This window comes from Chinchilla lanigera, unplaced genomic scaffold, assembly GCF_000276665.1.
Source record: "Chinchilla lanigera isolate Chin_1 unplaced genomic scaffold, ChiLan1.0 scaffold00061, whole genome shotgun sequence".
In the NCBI taxonomy this organism is placed as follows: Eukaryota; Metazoa; Chordata; class Mammalia; order Rodentia; family Chinchillidae; genus Chinchilla; species Chinchilla lanigera.
The window spans coordinates 13,856,812-13,881,646 of record NW_004955462.1 but is presented as its reverse complement, the minus strand read 5'-3'; the positions used below and the strand labels follow the sequence as shown (position 1 = coordinate 13,881,646).

Here is a 24,835-nt window from a genome sequence, read left to right as displayed (position 1 = left end):
CTGGAGTTGGAGAGTGCCCAGGTCTGGAGTGGTACTGGGGTAGCCTCAGTGGAGGTCAGGAAGGTTGACATACAGAGGACAATAGTCTTTAGTCAGGTGGGGGTATACCTGACTCAGCAGCGGGTGTATTTGTCCCAAGGTAATAGCACATAAGAGGGAAGGGGATCTGGGTTTGTCAGTTTTAAGATCATTATTAAAGGGACCAGTAACAGCATCAGGTTATTAGAGGCAGCCATCTGTATGGCCTGTGTGGCAATTTATCAGGTTATCTTACAAGAAACAGTTTAGATAAATAAAATACATTACAATGGCAACAAAAGTGAAGACTAATAGAACCCTATGGGGGAGGGTCCATTCTTTACAGGCTGCTGTGGCCAGACCAATAGCAAAGACTAGAGCAAGCAGTCCAAAGAGGCTTAAAAATCAAGGGTAGCAATGCATTTGGCTGTGGAGCTGTTCCATGAATGGCATCCTCAAGCTTCAGCCTTCTGTAGACTGGTCAGTGTCTGAGTGACCAGAACAGAGTGGTTGTCCTGGGAATTGAGCTTCTGATGAGCCTGTTGGAGATGAGTCTTGAGCAGGTTTTGGAGCTCTGGACAGGTTGGTGGGTCCTCAGGGTAAGCCTCCTGGACTCTAGTGTGATGGCTCCATGTACAACTCCTGTAACTTTAATAGTGATGAGGGTGGCAAACACAACAACAAAAGGCCCCAGCCAAACAGGCTGGAGGGGTGTCTTTTTCTGATTCTTAATCCAGACTGAATCACCCGGCTGGAAGCAATGGGCAAGATTACCCATGGGAGTAGGAGTCCTGTCTAATACAGTTTTATTTGTGACACGACCTTTCTTAAGATCTGTAATTCCAGAGTTACATAATTATCTCCTAACTAGCTGATATCTCCCTTGAAATGTCTGGTAATTGGGGTGGGTAGCATACATTATCTTGTAAGATGAATAGTCTGAGGGTCCTGAGGTGTACCTGAGCAGGGCCAGGGGCAACATATCTAATCAAATTGCCCCTGTTTCTTGGCAGAATTTAGCTAGAATTGAATTCAGAGCTCTATTCATGCATCCTACTTTCCTTGAGCTCTGTGGTTAGTAAGACATGCTAAGATTCTATTTAATGTTTAACATGTTAGAAAGTCCGTGGTCAGCTCTGGCCACAAAACAGGCCCACTCTCACTTCTCATGGTCACTGGGAGCCCATATCAGGGGGCTATTTCTCTGAGGAGAAGTTGAACAACTTCTTGGGCCTTTTCAGTCGTGGTCAGTTTGGCTTCCATCCACCCAGAGTAAGTACAGACTATGACCAACAAGTACTTTTGTGTAAAATCAGGTTTCATTTTAGTAAAGTCTATCTGTAAGTCTTCAAATGGTGATATCCCTTAGTGCTAGATTCCCCTAGTGGCTGTGGGTTTTGGAGAAGATTGTTTGAACACAAGTTTGGCATCTTTGGCAGACTGAGGCACAGAGAAGGGGAGCCTTGCAATCTAGTAATAGCTCTGCAGGAGGTCTGTTAGTTTTGTTTTCTCTAAGTGGGTCTTTTTATGGATTTCCAGCATGAAGGGGTAAGTGCTGTGGGAGGGGATGAATACACTGGTATCAGGCAGAGTGTAAAAGCTTGACCTATCCCTGAAAGCTTTTTGTTCTTAGGTCCAGAGGTTTTCTTTAGAGGAGTGGCACTCAGGGTTGCTTTTTGCATCAGGGTGCTTTGCTAGTGGTCATTGGCAGTCTTTAAGTAGTACCCAGTAGGATTTCATGAAAGCTTCATCTGTTCTATATAGTTGTTAGTCTGTTGGCATGGCTTCAGGGGATCCAATCCAACCATCTCTGAGAACTTGTAGAGGCATCAGGATGTTAGATCTAATCTGTCTGGCTGCCTTTATGGCTGTTTGATCTGCCAATGAGTTTCCTTTTGTGATGAGGGTCCTGTCCCTTTTGGTTTCCCCAACAGTGCATGATGGCCACTTTCTTGGGTTCCCAGATTGCCTTCTAGGAGCTATAGTATTTCCTTTTTATTTTTAATTTCTTTCCCCCCTGCTGTCATGAGTCCTCTCTCCTTATATATTGCTCCATGCACATGAATGGTAGCAAAGGCAAACTTCAAATCAGTGTAAATGTTGACAGTCTTTCCACAGGCCCACTGGAGGACTCAAATGAGGGCCCAGAGTTCTGCCCTTTGGGTTGATCAGCCTTTAGGGGAGGGTCCTGGACAGTGGTAGTGACAGCATGTCCTGCTAATTGCTCTCCAACCTGTATGAAGCTGCTGTTGTCAGTGAACAAGGCAGCATCCGGTTGAGGCAAAGGCTTCTCAATGAGATCAGTTCTATGGGAAAACAACTCATCAGTAACTTCCTCACAGTAGCCCTTCTCCACAGGTAGAAAGGTATCTGGATTTAAAGTTCTGACAGTATCTAAGGTGGCTCTGTGTTTCTCATACAGTAGCCCCTGGTATTGAGCTATTCTGGTGTTTGATAGAAATTTATGGTGTCATTATTTATCATAGTGACAACAGAATGGAGTGCTCTTACTTGCAGGTTTTGTCCTACTGTTAACTTGTCTGCCTCCTTGATGAGGGTGACAGTTACTGCCACAGCATGGAGGCAGGGTGGCCACCCTGATGCCACAGTATCTAATTGTTTTAGAGAGGTAGGCCACCAATCTGTGCCAGGTCCCCAACTCCCTGAGCCATGTGATCTTTCTCATGAACAAAGAGGTTAAATTTTCCACTCACATCAGGCAGCCCTAGGGTGGGGGTGCTGTCAAGTAGTTGTTTGATTTCCTTAAATGCAAGTTGCTGTTTATCCCCTGCATTCCAAGGGTGTATTTTCTGGTCTGGAGAAGACAGCAGACCTGGTTTGACCTTTCCTGCAAAACCTGGGATCCAAATTCTACAGAACCCAGATGCTCCCAGGAATTCACGGAGTTGTCTTCTGGAGTTTTGTCTGGGAGATTGAACAAATGACTTGTTTTCTTTCCAGTCTGAGAGATCAATGCCCCTCAGCGATGGCAAATCCTAATACAGAAGAGGTCTGGCATATCTGGGCTTTCTTCCAGAATAGTTGTAGTCTGTGTCCATGAGCAGCTGTAGGAGGGCCTGTGTTTCCCTCCAACAGTCTTGTTTAGTCTTGTTTGCCAGTAAGGGGTCATTAACATTGGAGCAGTGTGCAGTTTAGTTTGTCTGCTGAAAAGGCAGTCAGATTGGCAGCTCAGGCCTCCCTGAACAGAGTAGGGGAGTTCTTAAACCCTTGTGGTAGCCATGTCCAGGTAAGTTGTGTTTTTTTGTCCAGTATTGGTTTCTTCTCATTAGAACAGTGGCTGTGGGGAGCCAACCTCAGGCAAAAGAAGGCCTCTTTGAGATCTAGGCAGGTGAGCCAGGTTGCTCTCAGTGGGAGCAGGCTCAGCAGAGTGTAGGGATAGGGTACAGCAGGATGCAGAGTGACTATAGCATTGTTGACAGCTTGCAGGTCCTGAACTGGTCAGTATGTTTCCTCCTGGCTTCTTAACAGGTAACAGGAGTGTGTTCCAGGGGGACTGACACTCTCTGAGAATCCCTGACTCCTGTAGCAGATTGATGTTTTCTTGGATCCCAACTCATGCCTCCCTGTGGATGGCATACTGTTTTATTCTAACAGGGGTTGCCCCTGGCTTGAGATCTACTATCATTGGGGCCTGGTTTTTGCCAATCTTGGTGGGATTCTTCAATCCAGACTTTAGGAAGTAGCTTAAATAGGTTGGGAGAGGGGTTGGTCTCTTTCAGATGTGGGACATGCAGTCTCCATTCTTCCTCACGAGGAATGGTTATGGACAGGACTAGGTGTTCAGGACTGTTGAGAGTGAGACTGGCACACCCATGACCCCAGCCATGTGAAGGTGATCTGGCTCCAAGTTTGATTGGCAGGTCTCTCCTCAGGAGGAATATGGGCCAGTCAGGCAGGTAGAGGAACTCATGGATCACTTCATGTCCTCCCAGGTGACACAAGCATGCCTGAAAGGAATGATGGGCTGTCTGAGATCCAGCAGCCCCCACAATGTTGACCTTTTTGTTTGTGAAGGTGACTAGCAGGGGAGATCACTACTGAATGGTCGGCACCCATGTCAAACATGAAAGCCATTGGTTGGCCCCCTACTGTCCCACACAGCATAGACTCCCAGAGGCCAAGATTGAGGAAGCCCAGTCTGTCTAGTCTGAGTCCATTTTGCAAGCCAGATCAGCTTAGGTGTGCCAGGTTTGGGATGGTACTATCTTGGAAATCCAGTTGAGATCTCTGAGCCAGGGGACATTCATTTTTCCAGTGTCCAATCTTTTTGTAGCAGGTGCACTGGTCCAGATGTATGTCCTTCTGACATGGGCTTCCCCCTTGGCATTGGCCTGGGAGGGAGTTAGTTCTTGCCCCACATGAATTTCTCTCCCATATCAGTAGTTTGGGTTTCTGTGTAATTGGGTCTGGCTAAGTGCTGCCATGAGGAAGGAGATTTTTTGTTTCATTTTCTTTTCTGCCTCTCATTGAGCCTCGCCATTGCAATTGTTGAAGACTTTAGTGACTGTCTCGAGCCATTCAGTCCCATTTTGCCCAAAGAACCCTTCCAGCTTCTGGAGTTTGTGTCAGATGTCAGGAGCAGATGGGGCCACAAGGGGTGTATTGATCATGCACTGGTTCTTGGCAGCCTCAGGATCAATGGGTGTGTAGATTCAGAATGCCTCACATAGTCTCTCATAGAAATCACCAGGGGATTCATCAGGTTTCTGGAGTACTGATGCAGGCTTTGGCATATTGGTGGGTTTCTTGGAATCCACCCTGATCCCTTGGAGGAATGCTGCCTGATAGTGAGGGACTGTTGTCCATTGGGGGTTTGGAAGTCCCAATCTGGTTTGGGAATGCTCTATATGCCCAAGCCTCTGGATCTGCATGGTCTTGGGGAGCTAGAATCTGGATGGATTTCCTGGCCTCTGTAATGATTCTCCATCTCTCTTCAATGCTGAACAGAGTATATAGGTGTTTCAGACAGTCCTTCCAGGTAGGCTGATGGGTCTGGATAACAAAGCCTATGAGATCAATGAAGGCTTGTGGGTTTTTGAGTAGGAAGGTGTGTGGTTTTACCAGTTAAGGAGGTCAGCTGTAGTGAAGGGCTAGTAGTAGTAGGTGGCTGGTCTAGGCTGGATATATAGTCTGTCAAGGTGGTAGGTGGAGGTCAGACCTTGCAGATGGGGAGTTGGATGGCTGCAGGTCGGGTAGACCAGAGACATCTGGCCAGGGGCACCTTGGAGGTGGCTGGCAGTGGGGTTGCAGAAAGGTAGAAGCAGGTAGATTACTGCAGCCAAGGGAGAGCCAGTTGGGGGCAAGGAGATCTGGAGCAGGCTGAGTGGAGGTGTCAGTGGCTCTGAGGATAAAGGAAGTGAGGATCCTGACACAGGAGAACTTAGCAAGGGTGCCTGGGCTGGTGGTGGCTGAATTGATGATGGTAGAGTGTCAGAGAGCATAGCAGTAGGGGTCTGGGGAGCTTATGGCCGAGGCAGAGGGTCTTCCTCAGGTGAGGCTTGGCAAATAGGCTTCTTTAAGGTCTAGAGGCTTTGGTCAGTTTTCTGGGCCACAAAGGCTTGACTTTGTCCCTGCCTATCAACACAGAATTGAACCCAGGGTAGAAGGATCTGGGTTATCTCTAACCAAGAATCAATATAGGGGAATTGATCAAGGTGTCCAGGTTTGCTGGCCACCACATACCAGATAGTTCACACTGTGGGGACATCTGGGGTTCCCTCTGGTGGCCAGCCAGTGTTAAAGCTAGGCTAGTCAACCTCACAGAAGCACCTGAGTTTTGCAAGCTTCATTTTGATACTGTAATCTCCATAATAGTTTTTCTTGAAGTTTCTCAACATACAATCAAGGACAGTGGGCTTACTCTGTATATTTCTCATAATTTGCATTGTATATGTGGTGCCCTTGAATGATGCTGCAACAGGCAAAGGGTATGGGCCGCCTGAAGGAGACCGCTCAGATGCTCCCTTGCAGGCACCCCTTTCAGGAACTTAGGAGTGTCTTAGCTAAGGTGCCATGGGCTGAGCCCAGATTCTTACCATTATGCCTTATGATGTCTCCACAGAACCACAGGTGAGACCCCAATCAGACTCTGCAGTCCAGGATTATCTCGCCTTGGAGTCCTACAGACTGGCTACTGAGGACAATCGTCAGTTCTATTCATTCACGCATTCCAACAGCCATTCAGAGGTTACAGCGTTCCTCCCCACTTTGCGAAGTTCCCTCTCTGGAGTCTGATCCTGAGACTGAGAGGTGATTAGGCTCTCCTCCTGTCCAATGGGACAGGCCTAGCTGGGTTACATATGGGCTCCTGGGCCTTACCTTGTCCTGAAGTCCCAGTGAAATTTTGTTGGCCTCCTTGCCCCACAAGTCCAGTCGGGATGTGCAGTAGGGTGGTTGGTTACCCCTACCTGGAGAAGAAGGAACTACCAATCCAAACTGGAGTGGTAGCTCTCTTGGAAGGCACCTGGCAGTCTCCCTGATTCTCATCTGAGCTGGAGGCTAAAAAAGCCAGCATGGCTGGTTCCCAGCTGATGCACCAGTTGTTGTGGAAAACAGGATACCAGACTTTTTCAGATGGCTAAGGAATGAAGTGTGCACTCCGGAGAGGCAGAGAAAGATTGTTATTTGCCTACCCTGGCTCAGAAAACCTCATGCTTCATAAATTCTGAGCCACAAAGATAGTGTCATAGAGTTTTTTTTTTTTTTATTGAGTTTGTGGTGGGAAAAATGAGCTCAAACAAAGACAGTTATTAACAACAGGTCTGTATCAGCCATCTGACCTGCCTCACTCAGGGAATCTAACCTAAGATGAGGGAGGTGGGGACAGGTGCTACAAGTCAGGGAGTGGAGCCACAGTCAGAGAGGGAAGGAGAAGGAGCAGCCTCTGCAGATTAGAGAACTGTGAAGCCCCCATTAGTACATCAAAGTGTAGCTGGGGCAGGAGGAGGGAGTAGGGAATGTGCTGGCAGAGGACAGAAACCATAGAGACACAGGGTCGCACTTTAATATACACCAATAGGAGCAGCAAGGTCACCATATACACGTGTGAGAGGGCAGGCATTGGGGTGCTGGGTGTATGCAGGGGCATACAAAGCAGCGAGACTGGTGGAGAGAGTGGGATGCGGTGGCCCGGGAGCTGCTGATAACTGCTGGAAAAAAGGCATGGCTAGCTGGTGCCCCATCAGCCTGAGTCAGGTTGTGCAGCTGGGCCACAGCCCTCACCCTCCACTGATGTTTTCACAAAGCAGGCATCTAGGCTCCTCATGTGTCCTCCAGCAGTTTAAACTCACAACCTTGGCATTGCTAGCACACGTACCATCCTCTCAAAATTCTGGAGGTTGCAGGACAGGAGTTCTTCGAGCTTCATCCAACTCTGGGTCTGTGCCAGCGGCGCAGTGGGCAGGTTTTTCTGCCTTGAGGGTGGAAGCCCCCACGGTGTTTGATTTTATTTTCTCTGTCTGAGGCAGAAGCCTTCAGCAGCAAGCTCTGTAATGGACTCAAGACTGATCAAACTAAGTTCCAAGTTAAAAAGATCTCAGGGGAAACTTCTTCTTCTGTCATGTGTGCATTTAAGATTTTCTCCAACTAGTTCCCAATTGTTTTTATGTGAAGCACCTGCCTGAGGAAACAATATATTATACTTGGTTACCTTTTGTAGCATTTTTGATACATTTTTGTTGGCACAGGACCCCTGAGTGTTTTAATAAGCTTTGGAGTAGCTGAATATATTTTTACTTCTCACATGGCCTGTTCCACCCCATGTTTTATTCTCAGGTAAAAACAACTAGTCACAGAAGTGAGTGTATCAGGATCTTGGCCTAGACCCAGTCTCCTAAATAAGTGGACAGCGAAGGGCTTAAATAAAAGGGACAAGTACTGTGATTTTAGGGCTTCAGGAGGGTCAAAACCCTGTAATGGAATTCGTGATTTCCTGGGCGTTGAAAGAAAGAACTTTTCCAGGTGGTCCAGTCCATATTTTTTTGGTTTTCAAACAAAGGAAGGGGATCCTGAGGCAAGCATGGGAACTGAGAAGATCTTGGGAGTCAGTTCAAAGACTTCTCCATGTAGTAAATTTTGCCTATTAAGAATACTGTCTTATCTCTAAGCTTGGCAGGTTTATTGCTCTGGAATAGGGGGTTCAGCAGCCCATGTTCTTGGCTGCCTTAGCTGTGGTTATCTTGACTTCAGAGCACCATTCATATGCTCTTTGCTGACACAGTCAGAAGTCCTTGTGTTCAGCAACTTAATCCTATACAGTTCAGTCTCCAACATGAGCGCTTACCTTTTCCTGTCCCTCTCAGATGTCTCTGTAACTCATTCTTCAAAGTCCTTCTCTGTCTCTCAGTCTCTCAGCTTCATGCCACTCTGGGTAGTCCTTACTTGTCTAGGTTTTAGTGCCCTGTTCAGAGTGCTAGTTTTCAGGAGCTGGCCAGTTTCCCAGTCTTTTGGACAAGTGTACAGCAAAGGGTAAAAGACAATAGACAAAGTAGTCTGTTATAAGGGGGAGGGGTCCCGGAAATTCAGAGCTCTTGTGGCTAAGACAAAGACTTGACTGAATTGTCCACTATTTTTCTGGGTACACAACATTAGGGGGTATGCAGTAAAGTGCACAGAATAGCTTTAGTAAAAGGGCGGAGAGTGAGCAAGGCCTTGTGAAGATGGAACAAAGACACTCCAAGCAATGAATCTTTGCTTGATGAGAGAGCTGTTTGATGTTTACAGTTGGCAGTTTTTGCCTTTGAAAATCTGAGGGACAGTTGGCACTTTCAGCTGCATTGTTACCTTGACTTCAGAGATGTCACAATGTCACAGGCCACTACAGGCCTCTACCATGACTGCTGGCATGGAGAGTTCTGTTTCTGCATGCCAGCCACTGGCTCATCTGGCAAGTCACTTAGGCCTGGGACAGACTCATGAGTTAATATAGAAAGCCAAGTGACTAATTCTAAAAACTGCTCAGACCATGGTGTGACTCACCCATGAGCACCCACACGCTATTTTCCTTTGACTGTGCACTGTCTTAACTGGTAATAAATCTGTCCATGCCTCTCATTGATGCATCCTAAAATTATTTTTCATGAGGAATGTCAAGAGCCTGTTTAGACCAAGTTGAGGTCCCCATCTCTTCTTTTGAAGGACCTCCTTGGACTCTACCTGGTGATGATACCAAAGAATTATTATTGGTTCATGTGTGTGTATAATGATACAATTATGCTTATGTGAGTTAATCCTTAATTTTTGGAGATGGACACATATTGAAGTATTATGTCTGAGTCTGAGTACTAGGTTTGGGGTCATTATATCAATGTCTCTATTTTTGTGTGTGTTGAAGTACTTTCATAACAAAATATCCTTCCATTCTGATATTATTCTGATTCAATATCACTTTTGAGAATAGCTGTACAGCACACCACAGCATCCTTCAATTTCTCACCTGGGGTCCTTTTCTCCCATCTGTGGAAATAAAAGTCTAATGCCATGTTTTTAGAATTTCATCATGCCCCTCTCTGTCCACATTTGATTGGACCAGAGCTATTCTCTGACCCAAGATAGGTTAATGAGAAACTTTTTACTCAGGATATTGGAAGACAGAAGAAAAATGAGAGAGAGAAAGAAGAGGAGGGAGACAAAGGGAAGCAAGGGAAATGAGAATGGAAATGAGTTCGCTAGGAATGGTTATATAACAGGTGTACTGGTAGCCATGGCCCAATATGCGGCCAGGAGAAAAGCAGTGGTCCATAAAATGAAAAATGAAATAAACACATAGAGATAAGCCAAGTTGAGGAAGCCCTACTTTTGTTTCTCATGAAACCCATTTCCTGGATCCAGTGATTTCTAGCTATACTTTTGTCCTTGGCTTTCTTGTCATATTAATACGTTTTCTGTTTGTTATACTCTGTTTGACATTTATTTTTGCTATTATCTACTAAACATGTAAAACAAATATAGTTTTACAGAAAAAAATCTGTTACTAAGACGAAAGAAGTATGAAGCCAAGTATGAGTCACATATTTCCAAGAGCATGAGGTCATGTAGAAACCAGACAGGGTAGATACCAATACCAGAAGGTCCAAGATGGTCGCTGATCATGGCACTATAGTAAATGCTTGTGTTGTATCTGTTAACAGATGTTTCATGGGGAAAAAAGCGTACATTACTTTATTTATTTCCTACTGTCTTATTTTCAGAGATAGCACTTTGTCTCCTTGAAGAGCTAACCCATCACAACACCATCATTCACTGAACATACTCTAAGAGGGGCGTAGGGAGGGAATAGGGTGATACCTCTGGACTCTACAAGTCTCTAGTGGCAGACCTGACTACATGAGAGCCAGTGTGACACAGTGGCTTAGCATCAGGCCTTGCAGTCAGATTACCTGGGGTTGAATTCTGATTCTACCACTTAGTAAATAAAGCAAATTGCTTAACTTTTAGTTCCTCTGTTTTCTAGGAAATAGAAACGATGATGATTATTATAATGGTCACACAACATTGTTAAGAAGATTAAATGAGGTTTTATATATATATAATGCAGCTGGCTCACAGTTTGGGCCAAGTTTACCATTATTGTTTGTATATGAGAGATTCCATGCAGAATGGTCTCTTCCCATATGTGATATGTATGTCTGACTGGAATAGCTGGACCTTGGGCAATCATACTGTGATGACAACAATGTTGGCCTGAGGGTAGATAACCTGCTAAAACATAGTACAGAAAGACATAAAGGGAACAGAGATTAAAAGACATGATGGATATAGTGGTCAGGATACAGATGCTTTGGAGGAGTTTCAGCTGGCAGGAAAGTAAAACTGAGACAAAGGTAATATTAAAAGGAATAATGATGAAGAATGTTCATGATTGAGAAAGGCATCAACCCATAGAACAAGAATGCAATGAATTCCAAGAAAAACAAGAAAATCCACATTAAAGTACACTTCAGTAGAACTGTAAAATTTCAAAGACAATGAGAAAATGTAAAAGATAAAGAAAAAGAGAAAGTTTTCTTTACTAGGAACAATAGATTTCTGACATTTTATCTATAACAGTGGAAGTTATAAGACAGTGTTATAGTATTTGATAGTTTGAATTTTAGGTTTTTGAGAAACCTATGCACTGATTTCCTTAGTGGCTATACTAATTTACCTTCCAATACCATAAAAATAATTCTTGGTCCCATCTCTGCATCTTTGCATTCATTATATTTAAAATTTCTTTTATAATTTTAACAAATTTTATTGGTACATTTTAGATATACATAATGATAACATTCATTATTGAGAATTTCTACCTGTGCATCATGTACCTTGCTTCTTCTTTTTTCCCATTCTCCTCCCCTCCCTTCAACACTTCTTCCCTCCTATTTACAAAAGCTTTATTTCCATTTTCCTTCTATTCTTTTTTCTCATCCCTTCTTTCCTTCCCCTCTCCCTCCCTTTTTTCCCTTCTAATTTGAACAATTTCTTCCCATTTCCCAATATCTATTATACTTTTTGGCCCTTATTTACACTTTCAGCTTCTCACTCTAGAGAAACAATGCAGTATTTAAATATGCGTGTCCAATTTATTTCAGTTAAGAGTATGGTCTCAATGTATGGTATTATGGTTTGGATTATGGTATTCATTACCTAGAACTGTCTCAGGCTTACCATCTATTGTATTAAAAAATCCACATATTACTTATCCATTCATCAATTGATGGGGATTTGGGCTGCTTCCAAGATTTAGGTATTATAAACTGTGACAGTATGAATATGGGTGTACATACATTGTTGTGGTATGATGCTTTTAATTCTATTGGGAAGAGACCAAGAAGAAGGATAATTGGGTCAAATGGAACCTCTCATCCTAACTTTTTGGGGAATCTCCACACTTATTTCCACGATGATTGCTCCAGTCTAAACTCCCACCAAAAGTGGAGAAGGGTTCCTTTCCTCACACATCTCCACCAGCATTTGTTATTGGCTGATTTCTTGATAATAACCATTCTTTTGGGAGTGAGAGGGAATCTCAGTATTGTTCTAATTTGCATTTCTCAAATGACCAGTACAGGATAGATAACATGGTTGTTCTTCTATCTGCTGTTTCTATGCTGAAAGAAACTGTCAATGAGTCTTTGGTTGACCAGTATTGCATGTCTATATCTGTTTTCATGAGAAGCCACTTTGAAGATATCAATATGTAATACAACCACCATTGTTAATTCCCTACCACTTTGTTTGGAACTCTGTATTGTCTGTATTGTGCTTGTGATATGTTGTAAAATGTTGTATGTCTGTTAATGTTTCCCTCCTTTTATCCTTAAAATAAAAAAAAAAAAAACTAGAGTCACATTAAAAAAAAAAAATTTATTTGTCATTTGTTCTTCTTCGTCTCAGAAGTGTCTGTTCATTTCAGATAATCATTTTTGTTCTTTAAATGTGAGGGGTATCATTTTTTTTAGTTTTTTGTATATTCCAGTAGTAGTACTTTGTCTAAGGAACAGATAGCAAAAGTTTTTCCCCACACTTTGGCTTGTCTCTTCACTCTGTTGGTAGTTTCTTTTGCTGTGCAAAAGCTTTATAATAAGATAAGATACCAGTTGTTAACTCTTTATGAAATTTCCTGTGTGATCCATGTTTTGTTAATAAAGTCTGGCTGTACTATTGTCTTCAAGAGTTCTACCTATTCTGTCTTCCAGAAGATTTAGTCATTCTCTTTTTAATAGTTAGATCTTTGATCCATTTTGATTTTAGTTTAGTGCATGGTGAAAGATGTGGCCTAGTTTTAATATTTGACATGAAAAGCCAGTTTTCCCAGGACCATTTATTAAAGAGTCTATCTTTCTTCCAGTGATGGTGTTTGGCCCCTTTGTCAAAGATAAGGTTACTGGGTATGTTTGAAATTGTTTCTGCATCTTCTAGTCTGTTCCTTTGATCCTTGGATCTGCTTTTTTTTTTCCCTTACCATGCTGTTTCATTCACAGTAGCTTTGTAATACAGTTTCAGATCAGGGTTTGTGATACCCTCTACCTTGTCTTTGTTGTCTAGAATTGCTTTTGCTATTCTAGGTCTCTTCTGGTTCCAAATGAATTTTAGGATTGTTTTCTCTAATTCTGTGAGATATGCTGTAGGTACTTTGATTGAGATTGCATTAAATCTACATAACAATTTTAGAAAAATGGACATTTTCACATTTTCAATATATTGGTTCTTCCTAGCCAAGAACAAGGGATATCTTTCCATTTTCTTATATTCACTTCTACCTTTTCAGAGTAGTGTAGTTTTCAACATAAAGGTGTTTTACTTCCTTTATTAGATTGATTCCTAGGTATTTCTTTCTTTTCTTTTCTTTTTTTTTTTTTGGATGCTATTGTGAAAAGTGTTGTTTCCCTAATTTCTATCTCAGTGAGTTTTTTATTTGTGTATAGGTTTGCTATTGATTTTTGAGTACTATTTGACTTTGTATCCAGATACACTATCTTTTGGCAGAGTTTTTGGGGTCTTCTATGTAGAGTATCATGTCACCTGCAAAGAATGATAATTTAACTTCTTCCTTCCCTATCCTTATTCCTTTTCTTTCTTTCTCTTGTCTAATTGCCCTGGCAAATATTTCCAGAACTATATTGAATAAGAATGGTGATGGTGGACATCTTTGTCTTGTTCTTGATTTTAGAGTGAAAACTTTCACTCTAAAATGTGGGCTGTTGGTTTGTCATAGGTGGCTTTCATATGTCATGTGTCATTATAATATTTTAAATAATACATTTATATATCCTGTATTTAATATTAAAACTATGTGGACAGAACTCTTTTTGTTTCTTGCTATAATATAAATCAAATAAACTGAGTTTATATATTGCATCTTTTCTTTGTGAGTCTTTTTAGTCCTTAAGCCTTCAGTAGGTATTGGTCAGACCTCAGTTGAGGACAACTCTGGATGTGACAATCTCCAGAGATCTGTACCTTCATTCAAGAATGAATTTCCTACAGAGTTCACCACCCATCTGTCAATTATTGTACTGAAATTTTCAGTTGCACCTGAAAGGCCAGCCTCTAGCCCTGATTTTCACTCTTTATTAGACTGCTAAACTCTGGCAAATTTTGGACTTGTAAGTACATAGTAAGAGTCTAACACTATTATTCTTGCTGTATAACTGCTGACAACTTAAGCCTCTCTCTTCACTCTTTCCTTTCTTCCCAATTGGTGAAGCTGATTGAGCTGAAAAGAAAGTTTAGGTATCCCCTCTTTGTTACTGGCAAAAAATTCAAAACACACAAGCCTCTGCCTGAACACAGGAACACTCACATCAACCCTTCTCTGATTTACTATCAGATCCCCGGGCCAGTCTCCTTTTGCTGTTCTCTAAAGCCCTTATTAGTCCAGTTTAGATCTGTCCTACTTTACTTGGAGAATCTCATGTAGTGAACAATAACCCCTTTCATATGCTCTTGGTTTGTGTGTGTGGCATCATTAAACGACATGTGAATCAAATTTGGAGTGAAGTTCCATCCTCTTCCTCTAAAATGACCACAACAAAACCAGCAAATTTAGGTGCTGTACATGTTTTTCTGAGCTTATAAATGTAGATGATCAACATCTTAGGGAAAACCTTCTGCTTTGATGTTCATAATGGAGTTTTTATTTTCACTTAAACAAACTTTAAAAGACTATTTGGAGGAAATATGATTGAATGTGTGTATGTATAATATTATTTATGAAGTCTATGTTTATCCATAACATAATACAACACAGATTGGCATCCCCAAACATTAAAAATTACGTAGCCAGTAAACTGGTACAATATTTGGAAAACACTATAATTTTGTAAATACATGTAAAACTGGAATGTGCAGACATCTGACAAAAAATGTGTTTTTAATATAAAGAAAGCATGGGTAAATTTTCACATAAGTATAAAAATTATTATTGTTACATCATTGAGAAAAAGATACAATACAGTTTTACATAAATTGCTATATTGAATCAATAGTCTGTGAAATCATGTAAAGATTATGAATATATACTATCATGAATGCAGAAAGATGCCCATGATGTATTTTGAGCCTAAAAAGATTAGATATCAGCAATTCAGATGGTTCTATTTATACATGTGTATTTATGAGTATGTATGCACAGGGAAAAATCCAGAAAGAATTTTGTCAAAATAACAATTTTTGAGTTGTGAGATTTTAGAGAGTTTCTATTTTATTCTACATGCCATTGTATTATTTGATTTTCACACAATGAACTGGCATAAATGAGAGACTTCAGTTCTAGTATCTAGAGATTTTACAACAGAATCTGAAAGCTGGAAGTCACTCTCATCACCTCTCCCACTGGTTCCCTCATTTGCCCTTATCTTCCCAGTGAGAAAAAGCATGAGGTTCGGACTCTAGCTCCTCTCACCTGCAGACTTCTAGAAGTTGCAAAAAGTCCCTCCTTTCCTTTGATAGCCATATATGGATCCTTTCCATCTACTCCATTTTGAATCTACTGTCGACAAAGGCAGATTTAGTTTCTATTTCCCAACCCTAACAAAGTCACACTACCCAGGTGCATTTCACACATTGGGGTTTTTTAGATGCGCCATCCTGTGAGATCAGACACCATTTCCTGTCCTCACTTACAATATAGTTGCTTGGTTAGTGAAATGAGCCACTAAACTAAACCTGTGACTCCCTTCCTTTATTTCTAAATATCTTCCATTGTTTATGGCCATACCACCCTAAACATGCCCAATCTTGTCTAAATATCCTCTATTGTATCCTCATTTAAATCTGTGAAAAGTATAGAAGTTACTGTATTGACATTCATTCTAACAGCTCATCTCTAGCAAGTAGAATGACAGATTCTGTATATCAGGGTCCACTGCTAAGACCCCAGGTTCCTTGGCTGGGCACTTTACAACATGGTTCCAAAGTGGCCATTTTGAATTTGGGAGGGAGGGGAGAAAGAAAAGGAGAGGGAGGAAGAGGAGGAGGAAGAAGAAAAAGAGAAGGAGAAGACAGAGTGCAAATGGACTGACTTCTATCAGAAAATGATTATGAGGTTTAATAATCAAATCAGCATAAGGATATTGATGCTTATTAAAACAAAACTATGAAGTATTTTCTACCCACTGAGCATGGTAGTGCAGGCCTGTAATTCCAGCACTCTGGGAAGCTGAGGAGGATGGATTGAAAGTTCAAACCCAGATTGAGCAATTTAGTAAATTACTGAGATACTATCTAAAAAAAAAGCAGCTAAGGGACTGGGACTGGGGTTGAAGGTCAGTGTAAAGGCCATGGGTTCAACCTTCAGTACCAAAAAAGAGGTTTTAACTATGGAGAAATTTTGAATGTAAACCAGTGAATATCAGTGAATTAATTTTATACTTTTAGTATGTGATACTGGTTTTGAGGTTATGTAAGAAAAATATGCACATATGCTCACACACATATTGCAGTACAAGCATATACTGACAAGTGGAGTCATGGTGACATGATATTTAGGATTTGCTTTAAATACTTGAACAAAAATAAAGAAAGAAAAATGCAGGTGAAATTAGAGTAGCAAAAGCAGTGATTATTATTGAATCTGGGTGGTAGACATTTTGGGAATTCATGTATTATTATATCAACTTCAGTTGAAAAAATCTTTTAAAAAAGGCTTATGGTAGACTGCTTCTCTTGAAGTTAATTGTTAAGAGGGACTGTTCACTTTGCAAGAATACCCTTGATTTCTCACAATTTGGGAAGTAGAAACGAAGTAGCCAAATATACACAACATAACTTTGTTGCCCTAACTAGTCTCTTGGCATGAATTTGCACAGCAAAACGGGAGGGATGAGGGAGAGAACAAAGAGCAGGAGGAGGTGGAGGAGGAGAAGGGGAAGGGCTGAGGGAGCGGGAGAAGGAGAAGGAGGAGAGAAGGAGGGGATGAGTGGAAGGGAAGGAAAAGGAGAGAGGCGAAGGGAAGGGAAGGGAAGGGAAGGGAAGGGAAGGGAAGGGAAGGGAAAGGAAGGGAAGGGAAAGGGAGAAGGGGAATGGAGAGAAAAGAGGACAGAAGGGGAGACGGGGAGGGGGAGGGAGAAGGGCAGTGGGGAGGGAGGGGAAGGGAAGGGAAGGGAGAGGGAGAGGAGCTGAGCTGAGCTGAGCGAAAGGAGATGAGTTGAAACAAGGGAAATGAGCCTTTGGACAGTGTTGGCCCTGTAAATGGTTGTGTACTACAGCCCATACTGTACTGGTTAGGAGATAGAGCTGATCCAGAAAGAGAAGAATGCATGACCTGGAGAACAGAGTCAAAAGCCAGAGTCCTACTTATTTTCTCCTTAGTGTTCATTTTCTAGATGCAGTGCTTTCTGAGTCCCGGTTGCACTCCTGCCCTTGGCTGTTTATTCTTCCAGCACATCTCCACATTCCCATCCCAAGTTAGGTTTCATTGGTTTTTGTTAAATAGTATCTGGGATAATTCATGAAGCAAAGTCTGCTGACAGGTGCAAAGAAGCACTGGGCCAAACATAGATTGCATATTCAGACAGTCGGAAGTCACGTAGATATTAGACGGTGTGGAGTCAAAGTCAGATAACACAAGGTCATCATTGTCAACTCTGCTGACAGAATTTTCTTGCTGAGGTCATGTACTGCACTTCTTCAAAAAGTGCATTGTTGGGAAAACTCTAAGAGAGCAGTCTACTTAATTCCTAGCACTTACTGGAGATAGCAGTACTGTGGTAGTTTTGTTCTTTATTCTTTGTAAACCATTCAGGTGTGCTTTGTGTTATAAATAGGAGGATCTAAATTGTTTTTTTAAAAAACAGCTAACCAATTGTATCAGAACCATTTGTTAAGCACATAATGTTTTAAACTATTTATGTCTTTAAGGACGGAAACTGAAGTAAGTGTCTGAGTCAATGGGAAAAAACTAATAAGAAGTGATTAACAAACGTGTACTAACAGAGATTCAGCTGTTAGCTGTCTGCACTGTAGAACAGGGCTCACGCTCTCTTCCACCTCACTCTGAACTCCTCGAAATCTTAACAGCAAACCCAGTAGGCTGTGACATCTGTGGTCTTTTGCCTCAGTTTCTTCTCGTCTTCCTGTTTCTCCAGTCATAGAAAGTGAGTGAGCCAAGTTCTCTCTTATGGCTTGAACTGGGTGGTGATACCATGTGGGCATTGCCCAATAAGACCTTTCCCAGAAGTGTGACCACCGTGCTAGAGAGATTGGGGGACAAACAGAAAGAAGAAACTGACAAATTCTAGGACATGAGAGAAAAGGATTAGAGGGTGAAGAAGGAAGAAGAGAAAAAGAAAAATCTAAGATATATTTTATGTTTCTCCAAAAATAAGATCTAGCTAGAAAAAAAAAATGCCAGCCCTAATCAGCCTTCCCTGCCATTACAGAGGAGCCACTGAGCAAGAGAATAGTGAGGCATAATCTTCTACATAACACTGGCCATCACATGGCAATGAGCAGCTAAGGCTGATTCCAGTTAGGTCAGTCTGATTAGGTCTTATTTTCAGGAAAACATGGTAGAACAATGACATTGTGAATGCTAATGTTGAAAGAAATAGGAAAGTTTTTGCATTTTTGCTCCTTAAAAAAGAAAAAGAAGAACCTGGAGAAATCAACAAGCTTCTCCAAGGTGCACATCTCAGTAGAATAGGATCAGGAGTAAGAAGCAAGTATCCTGTCACCTTATACCAGTGATGGTAAAACTCTTAGAGACCGAGTGCCCAAAATACAACCTCAAACCCACTTATTTATTGCAAAGTGCCAACAGTGCAATTAAATCTGAATACTGACCAACTGTGCCAAAGCTCTGACAAGTCTTGGCTAATGAGTTGTGGATCATGATGTCATCACTTGGTGCCTTTCTGAGCATTCACGTGGCCCCTGTATGTGCTCTTATCTCATACTCAGGTGCTGGGGTGATGATAGGGCAACTTGGCCTACAGGGAGAGTTCTGTGTGCTCACCTCAGCATTCAGGCCATGGGTTCACCACCACTGCCCTATACCATTGAGACACCTGAACTGTAAAACACCAGTTATAGAGAGAAGCAATAAGGAAATAAGAACTCATGAGTTTTCTTTTGTTTTATCTTTGTGGTGCTGGAGATCGAACCTGGGGCCTTGTGCATGCAAGGCAAGAACTCTACCACTAAGCCACATCCCCATCCCCAAATGAGTTTTAAAATCTAGGGCTATGGATAAAGAGGGGTCAGGTAGGCCAGGGCTGAGATCTGTCTTACCTAGGGTTTCCATACAAGGCACTCAAATCCTGGGAAGGGGCAGAGTTTCACAAAGCAGCTCGACCTCATTGGTAGTGAGTAGGATTCTGCAGGAATCAGTAATTCTAAAGTTGCCTGCAGGAGAAAAGTTCAAAGTTGTGATCTGGCATTACAGTGACATACTTAGCACCTTCATGCCACTAACTGAACTTGGAAGCCCATGATTCCTGAGACCAAATCCCAAATGGAGAGAGCAAGTGAGCTTCACCTGGTCCTACTCCGTGGATCTCAGCAATCTGATGATGGCAGAGTCGGGCTCTTGCATATCCATGACAAATACAGAGTCCTCTCGGGTGCTTTCCAGTTACACCCTGAAGATCTTCGGTGAGTAATGGTGTAGGAAACCAGGTGCCTACCTCTAAGGGAAGGGTGGGAAGGGTGAGAAAGGTGGGAAGAGTGACCAATGAGCCTCAAGGGCCAGATGACCTTTGGTGAACGTAGTCCCTTAGTTTCACTCTTTTGGCCAGTGCAGAACCCTTCTGAGGTGAATACTTCTTTTTGGCCTTTTGTCCTTCTCCAGTCTCTGGCCAATCTTGGCTGATGGGTGTGGTTGTAGCTGTTTGAAAAACACACATATACACAAGAAATGCAAATGAATGAACAGAGATCATTTTTCTAAAGTGGTTGGATGTTTTGCTGTGTTGTTTTCTGTGGACTTAAATCTAAGTCCTCTACTCCCAGTGTGGCCTAGAAAGACCCTTTACTCTTGTTTGTGTTTTTTAAAACAATTTTTTCAAGCAAAGCAGCCTCAAGTGCAGGTGGATTCCATCATCTCTGAAAATAGAATCTGTAGTGACACCCTGAGGTGTCTTGTGTAGGGAGTAGGAAGGACCATCACATGCAGGTGGACACTGATGGAACCGTCCTCAGTAACTCTTGGAGCCTTCCTGATCTGGATCAGGCCTACACCTGCACAGCAGGGAACACTATTAGCAGTGCAGCTCCATTCCCATCCTTGCTGGGTCCTTATGGTTTCTCCAGCACCCCTAGGAAATGCTTTCAGAAGCTTTAGAAAGAGCTGAGAGGAGTGAACAGCTGCTCACTACACCTGCCCCAAGCTCCTTCCACTGACATACACATGTTCTGTCCTGTAGTTCTACTTCCCCTCTTTTGGGTGCAGAGACAGCTGAAGGCACCTATTGTCTGGTGAGGTGGATTTCTTGGGAAGGGCCTTTTTTCCTTCTGTTTGTGGAGGTTTTAGGAACTTGGCATATCCAAACACAGGAGCTCAACAAACCACTTAGGGCTAACTCAGGGCAGTAAGAGGCCACCAGAGTCCCCTGGAAAGCCAGGCTCTGTCCACATGAGGTCACTACTTTTCAGTGGCTCAGGGGAGTTATATTTATTGAATTATACTTTTTTTTCAAGGTGTGGTGCTATGGATTGTCAAAGGGCACTGGAACAAAATATTGTATCTTTTCATTTATGAGCTCATGTGCATATACTTATATAAGAATGAGGCGGTTTGGGCAAAAAGAGCTAAAATAACCTTATAACACCATATGTTATCTAGTCTAAAAATATCTTTCTCTACGTAATTGATGGTTTCTGAGATCAAAATAAGATATATTAGTGCTCACAGCTAACAGGAATACATAGTGTACTTTTCCTACAATATTATTATAAAAAGATATGGCTTTTAAAATTAAGTGGTGTCTTCTGTTGGCAGGAAAGTAAATTAGTACATCCATTTTGGAAACCAGTATGGTGATTCTTCAAAAAAGTAAAAATAAAATTACCATATGCTTCAGAAATCCCACTTCTGGGTATATATCTAAAGAAAATGAAATAAGCATGTTGAAGAGACATCTACACTCTTATGTTTATTGTAGCACTATTCATAATAGCCAAGATATGGAGTCAACCTAAGTGTCCACCAGTTAGGATGAATGGATAAAGAAAATATAGTATATATACCCAATATAATCCCATCCACAATAGCATCAAGAAAAATTCCACCAAAAGACTCCTAGAATTAATAATCAAATTTAGTAGTGTAGCAGGATACAAAATCAATACACAAAACTCAATAGCATTTCTGCAGGCCAATAATGAACTCACTGAGAAAGAAGTTAGGAAAATAATACCATTAGCAATAGCGTCAAGTAAAAATTGAATGCTTAGGAATTAACCTAACCAAGGAAGTGAAAGACCTCTACAAAAAAATTACATCATTCTGGTGTGGAAATCAAACGAATAAGCAAATAATCCAATATAAGCAAAGATTCAAGCTAAAGAAAGAATGCTAAAACAGTATAAATTTAATCATGCATCGAGTATAGTGCAGTGGCATACAATGAAAATTTGAATTATTAAAAGTAAAAAGGGTGATATACAATATAGGAACATCTATTGGTATACAAAATTTAAAATGCAACTCAACATCTGAAAATATTTACAAAAACTGAAAAATTAAAAAATGGTAGATAAGGGGACAGAAGAGATGGAGGGAGGGAGAGGGAGGAATAGAAGCAAAGAGGAATGAGAAAAAGAATTAAGATGTGCATCAACTTCCCATGAGGAGTATAATCATTATATACTGCAAACATGTACCAATAAAAATTAGAAAATAAATAAAAAATGGTAGAGGGTAGAATTGTAAACCATATTCATGCTGTCACTATATGGTAAAACTCATAAATAAAAGTGTCTGTCATTCTTTCTCAATAGGACTTGTTACCATGTGGAAACCATATTGTCTATGGAATTTTTTGTCATTGTGGAATATGCTATTTTTAGTTGCCTCTTCACCAGGTATTAATTTCTTTATCTCTTGATTTTATTCTGGTAAGCAATGTACCACTTAGGGTGGCAACCCAGTTAAGAACACAGACAGTCTGAATTTGGGGTTTGCAGACAGGACCTCTTGGAGTTTCCAGAAGGGACCTTCTGGAGTAACTGCAGTGGAGTCTGAGTCCAGTCTCTTGAGTTGGGTTTTTTATGGATAGTGTAGCGGGGATGGGCTTAGGTGGGTTGAGATGAAGTGAGGGCATGAGACTGGGAGAGAAAGAACGGCTGAGTATGTGACTAAAGGGCCCTGTGACCTAGCAGGTAGGGTGGGTGTGTCTGTCCTAGCAGAATAGGCAGGCAGACTGTCTTCACTTCCTGGAATTGCTGGCCCTTTTGACTAAGAAACGTTCTTCAAAATCAACCTGAAATATCTTCTCCCACATGAAGCCTTCCTTGGTTTCTGTCCACTGGCCTCTCTGGGCATTTCTGAACATACCAGGCATGCCTCTCAACTGAAGCGTCACCCTTGCTCTTCTGCTTGAAGGCTCCCTTCTTAGGTTCATGGAATTCTTGCACCATTTCAAATGTTTGTTCAAATGTCAGCTCAAGAAAGCCCACCCCAACTTCTCTTTTTATAATCATAGCCTCCCTTTATCCCACTTTCAGATACTCTTTCTTGATTCCCCTTATTCTAATTATGTATTTAATTTTTCTTTACTTTTGCATTTATAACCTTGACACATACTGTATAGTTTACTAATCTATTATTTATTTTTCTTATTTGACTTCTCTGGGTAGAATATAGTTGATCAAACTCAGAGAGGCTTATTGTGTTTATATATGCTGAGTGCCTAGAGCAGGATTTGTTCTATGAGGACACCATCACCATCTGTGGAATTAATGAATAAATGAATGAATAAAGTATTTAGGCAGCTTTACAGATGCAGGTTGTTCTCCTGAGGACAAAAGACTATGGATGGTCAGGCGTGGTGGCACACTAGAGGCTGAAGCAAGAGGATCACTTTGAGTATGAGGCCTGTCTGTGCTACATAGTGAGTTCAATGCCAGCCTGAGCTACATAGCAAGACCCTGTCTCCACAAAAAAAAGATATGGATTTGCATAATGCAAAGACAAGGTACAATTCGATACTGACGATGGAGAAATATGTTTGCAGAAAATGCTAAAAAAAACCTATATTCTTACCCAATCTTACCACAAACTTAAGAAATGTAACTTCTGAGTAGTGCTGAAAAGTATACATATGTTGTAATGACAGCTGCTAATTATAAAGTTTCTGAAATTGAGAAGGAACATTCTGCCAAACTGCTTAGACATATTCTGTACTCAATATATCCTTTTTCTTTAATACTTTACAATTCAGCTTCTATTTTTAAACTGCCTTTTAATTACTATACTTATTCTTTAGTTAGAGTTGATCTGGTTCTATACATTCATTTATTTATTCATTTACCTTCCATAGGCATGTGATAAGAACTTCCAGTTTAAGGATCACTTTTTCAGCCAGATGTTGGTGGCTCAAGCCCATAATTCCAGGGTGAAGGATCACAAGCTTATCTGTGTCTAGCCTGATCAACATAGTAAGACTATAAACTCAAAAAAAAAAATATTAAAGGGCTAAAGATGTAGCTAAGTGCTTGAGTACCCCTCATTCAATTCCTGCTACTGCAATCAATCCATCACTTTTTGAAGGGAAAAGCTCTATCTTACCACATTTTTTGTTCCTAGCACCTAACACTGAATATTGCACAGAATCTGTCTAGTAAAAACATCATTGAAGGCATATGTAGAATCTCATTCTCCTTGAGCACATTTTCCATATTATACCTTGTGTATTCTTGCTTCAGCACTCTTCGGTGATCAAGTCCAAAGACATATTACTGTGAAACCTGAATCCCTATAGTACATTTCCATCCTCCCTAAAATGAACTTGTGTCCAATTGTAATCAGTTCCTACCCCGACACCCACCAGAGTCAAGCACTGTTCTGGTTTTCACTGTAGATTAGTTCTGAACAAAATTTTCCGATAAGTGGGATCATAAGGTAAGTAATCTTTTGTGTAAGTCTTCTTCCACTCATTATAAATTTGCCAGTGTCTTGGTTAGGATACTTGAAATTATGCTTCTGAGCGAGACAGGCTTATAAATTTCCTGTCTTGAACTGTCCTTCTAAATTGGTATGAAGATTATTGATTTTCCAGGCTAGGGGTATAGCTCAGTGGTAGAGCATCTGATTACCATAGAGGAGAGCCTGGGTTCAATACTCAGTATCACCACTACCACCAAAAAAAAAAAAAAAAAGAAAAGAAAAAAGAAAGAAAGAAAGCAAAAAGAAAAGATTACTATTTTTCTGCACACTTGGGGCTCTTTTCATCCAATAGCTAGTACAATGACATTCATACAGTAATTATGAAAGGAATATGAATAAGTGAATAAATAGAGCTATAATAATTTCATAGTATTTTGGCCTGTGAGCTCATAGTCTTTGTCAAACTCGATGACTGTCCAAATAAGGACAGCAATGCCATCAAAACTAACACTGGAAAGTTAATCTTGTCCAAATGCTAATGGTGAATTTGTTAATTATAATAATGTTATAAAATTGTCATAATAATAAAGAGATACTTTTTAAAGAAACTTATTGTGACTTCACTGTGAGTTACCACCCAATACCCATCTGTTATGGTTTCTATCTAGCTGTCTTCCCAAAGCCTCATGCACTCATAGATGGGTCTTTAAGGTGAGTGGATCATGGGGGTGTGATACTCATCAGTGGGTAACTCCACTGATGAGTTTA

General features: G+C 41.2%; 1 long non-coding RNA gene across 1 annotated transcript; it reads right to left on the bottom strand.

Moving 5' to 3' along the window:
- Nucleotides 1-6,862: 6,862 nt before the first annotated feature.
- LOC102013262 lies at nucleotides 6,863-19,739 on the bottom strand. The gene is made up of 4 exons (XR_001236609.1): nucleotides 19,499-19,739; nucleotides 19,252-19,365; nucleotides 8,321-8,480; nucleotides 6,863-7,657 (listed from the first exon to the last, which is right to left on the bottom strand). It is a non-coding gene; the product is annotated as an uncharacterized LOC102013262 (long non-coding RNA).
- Nucleotides 19,740-24,835: the final 5,096 nt, after the last annotated feature.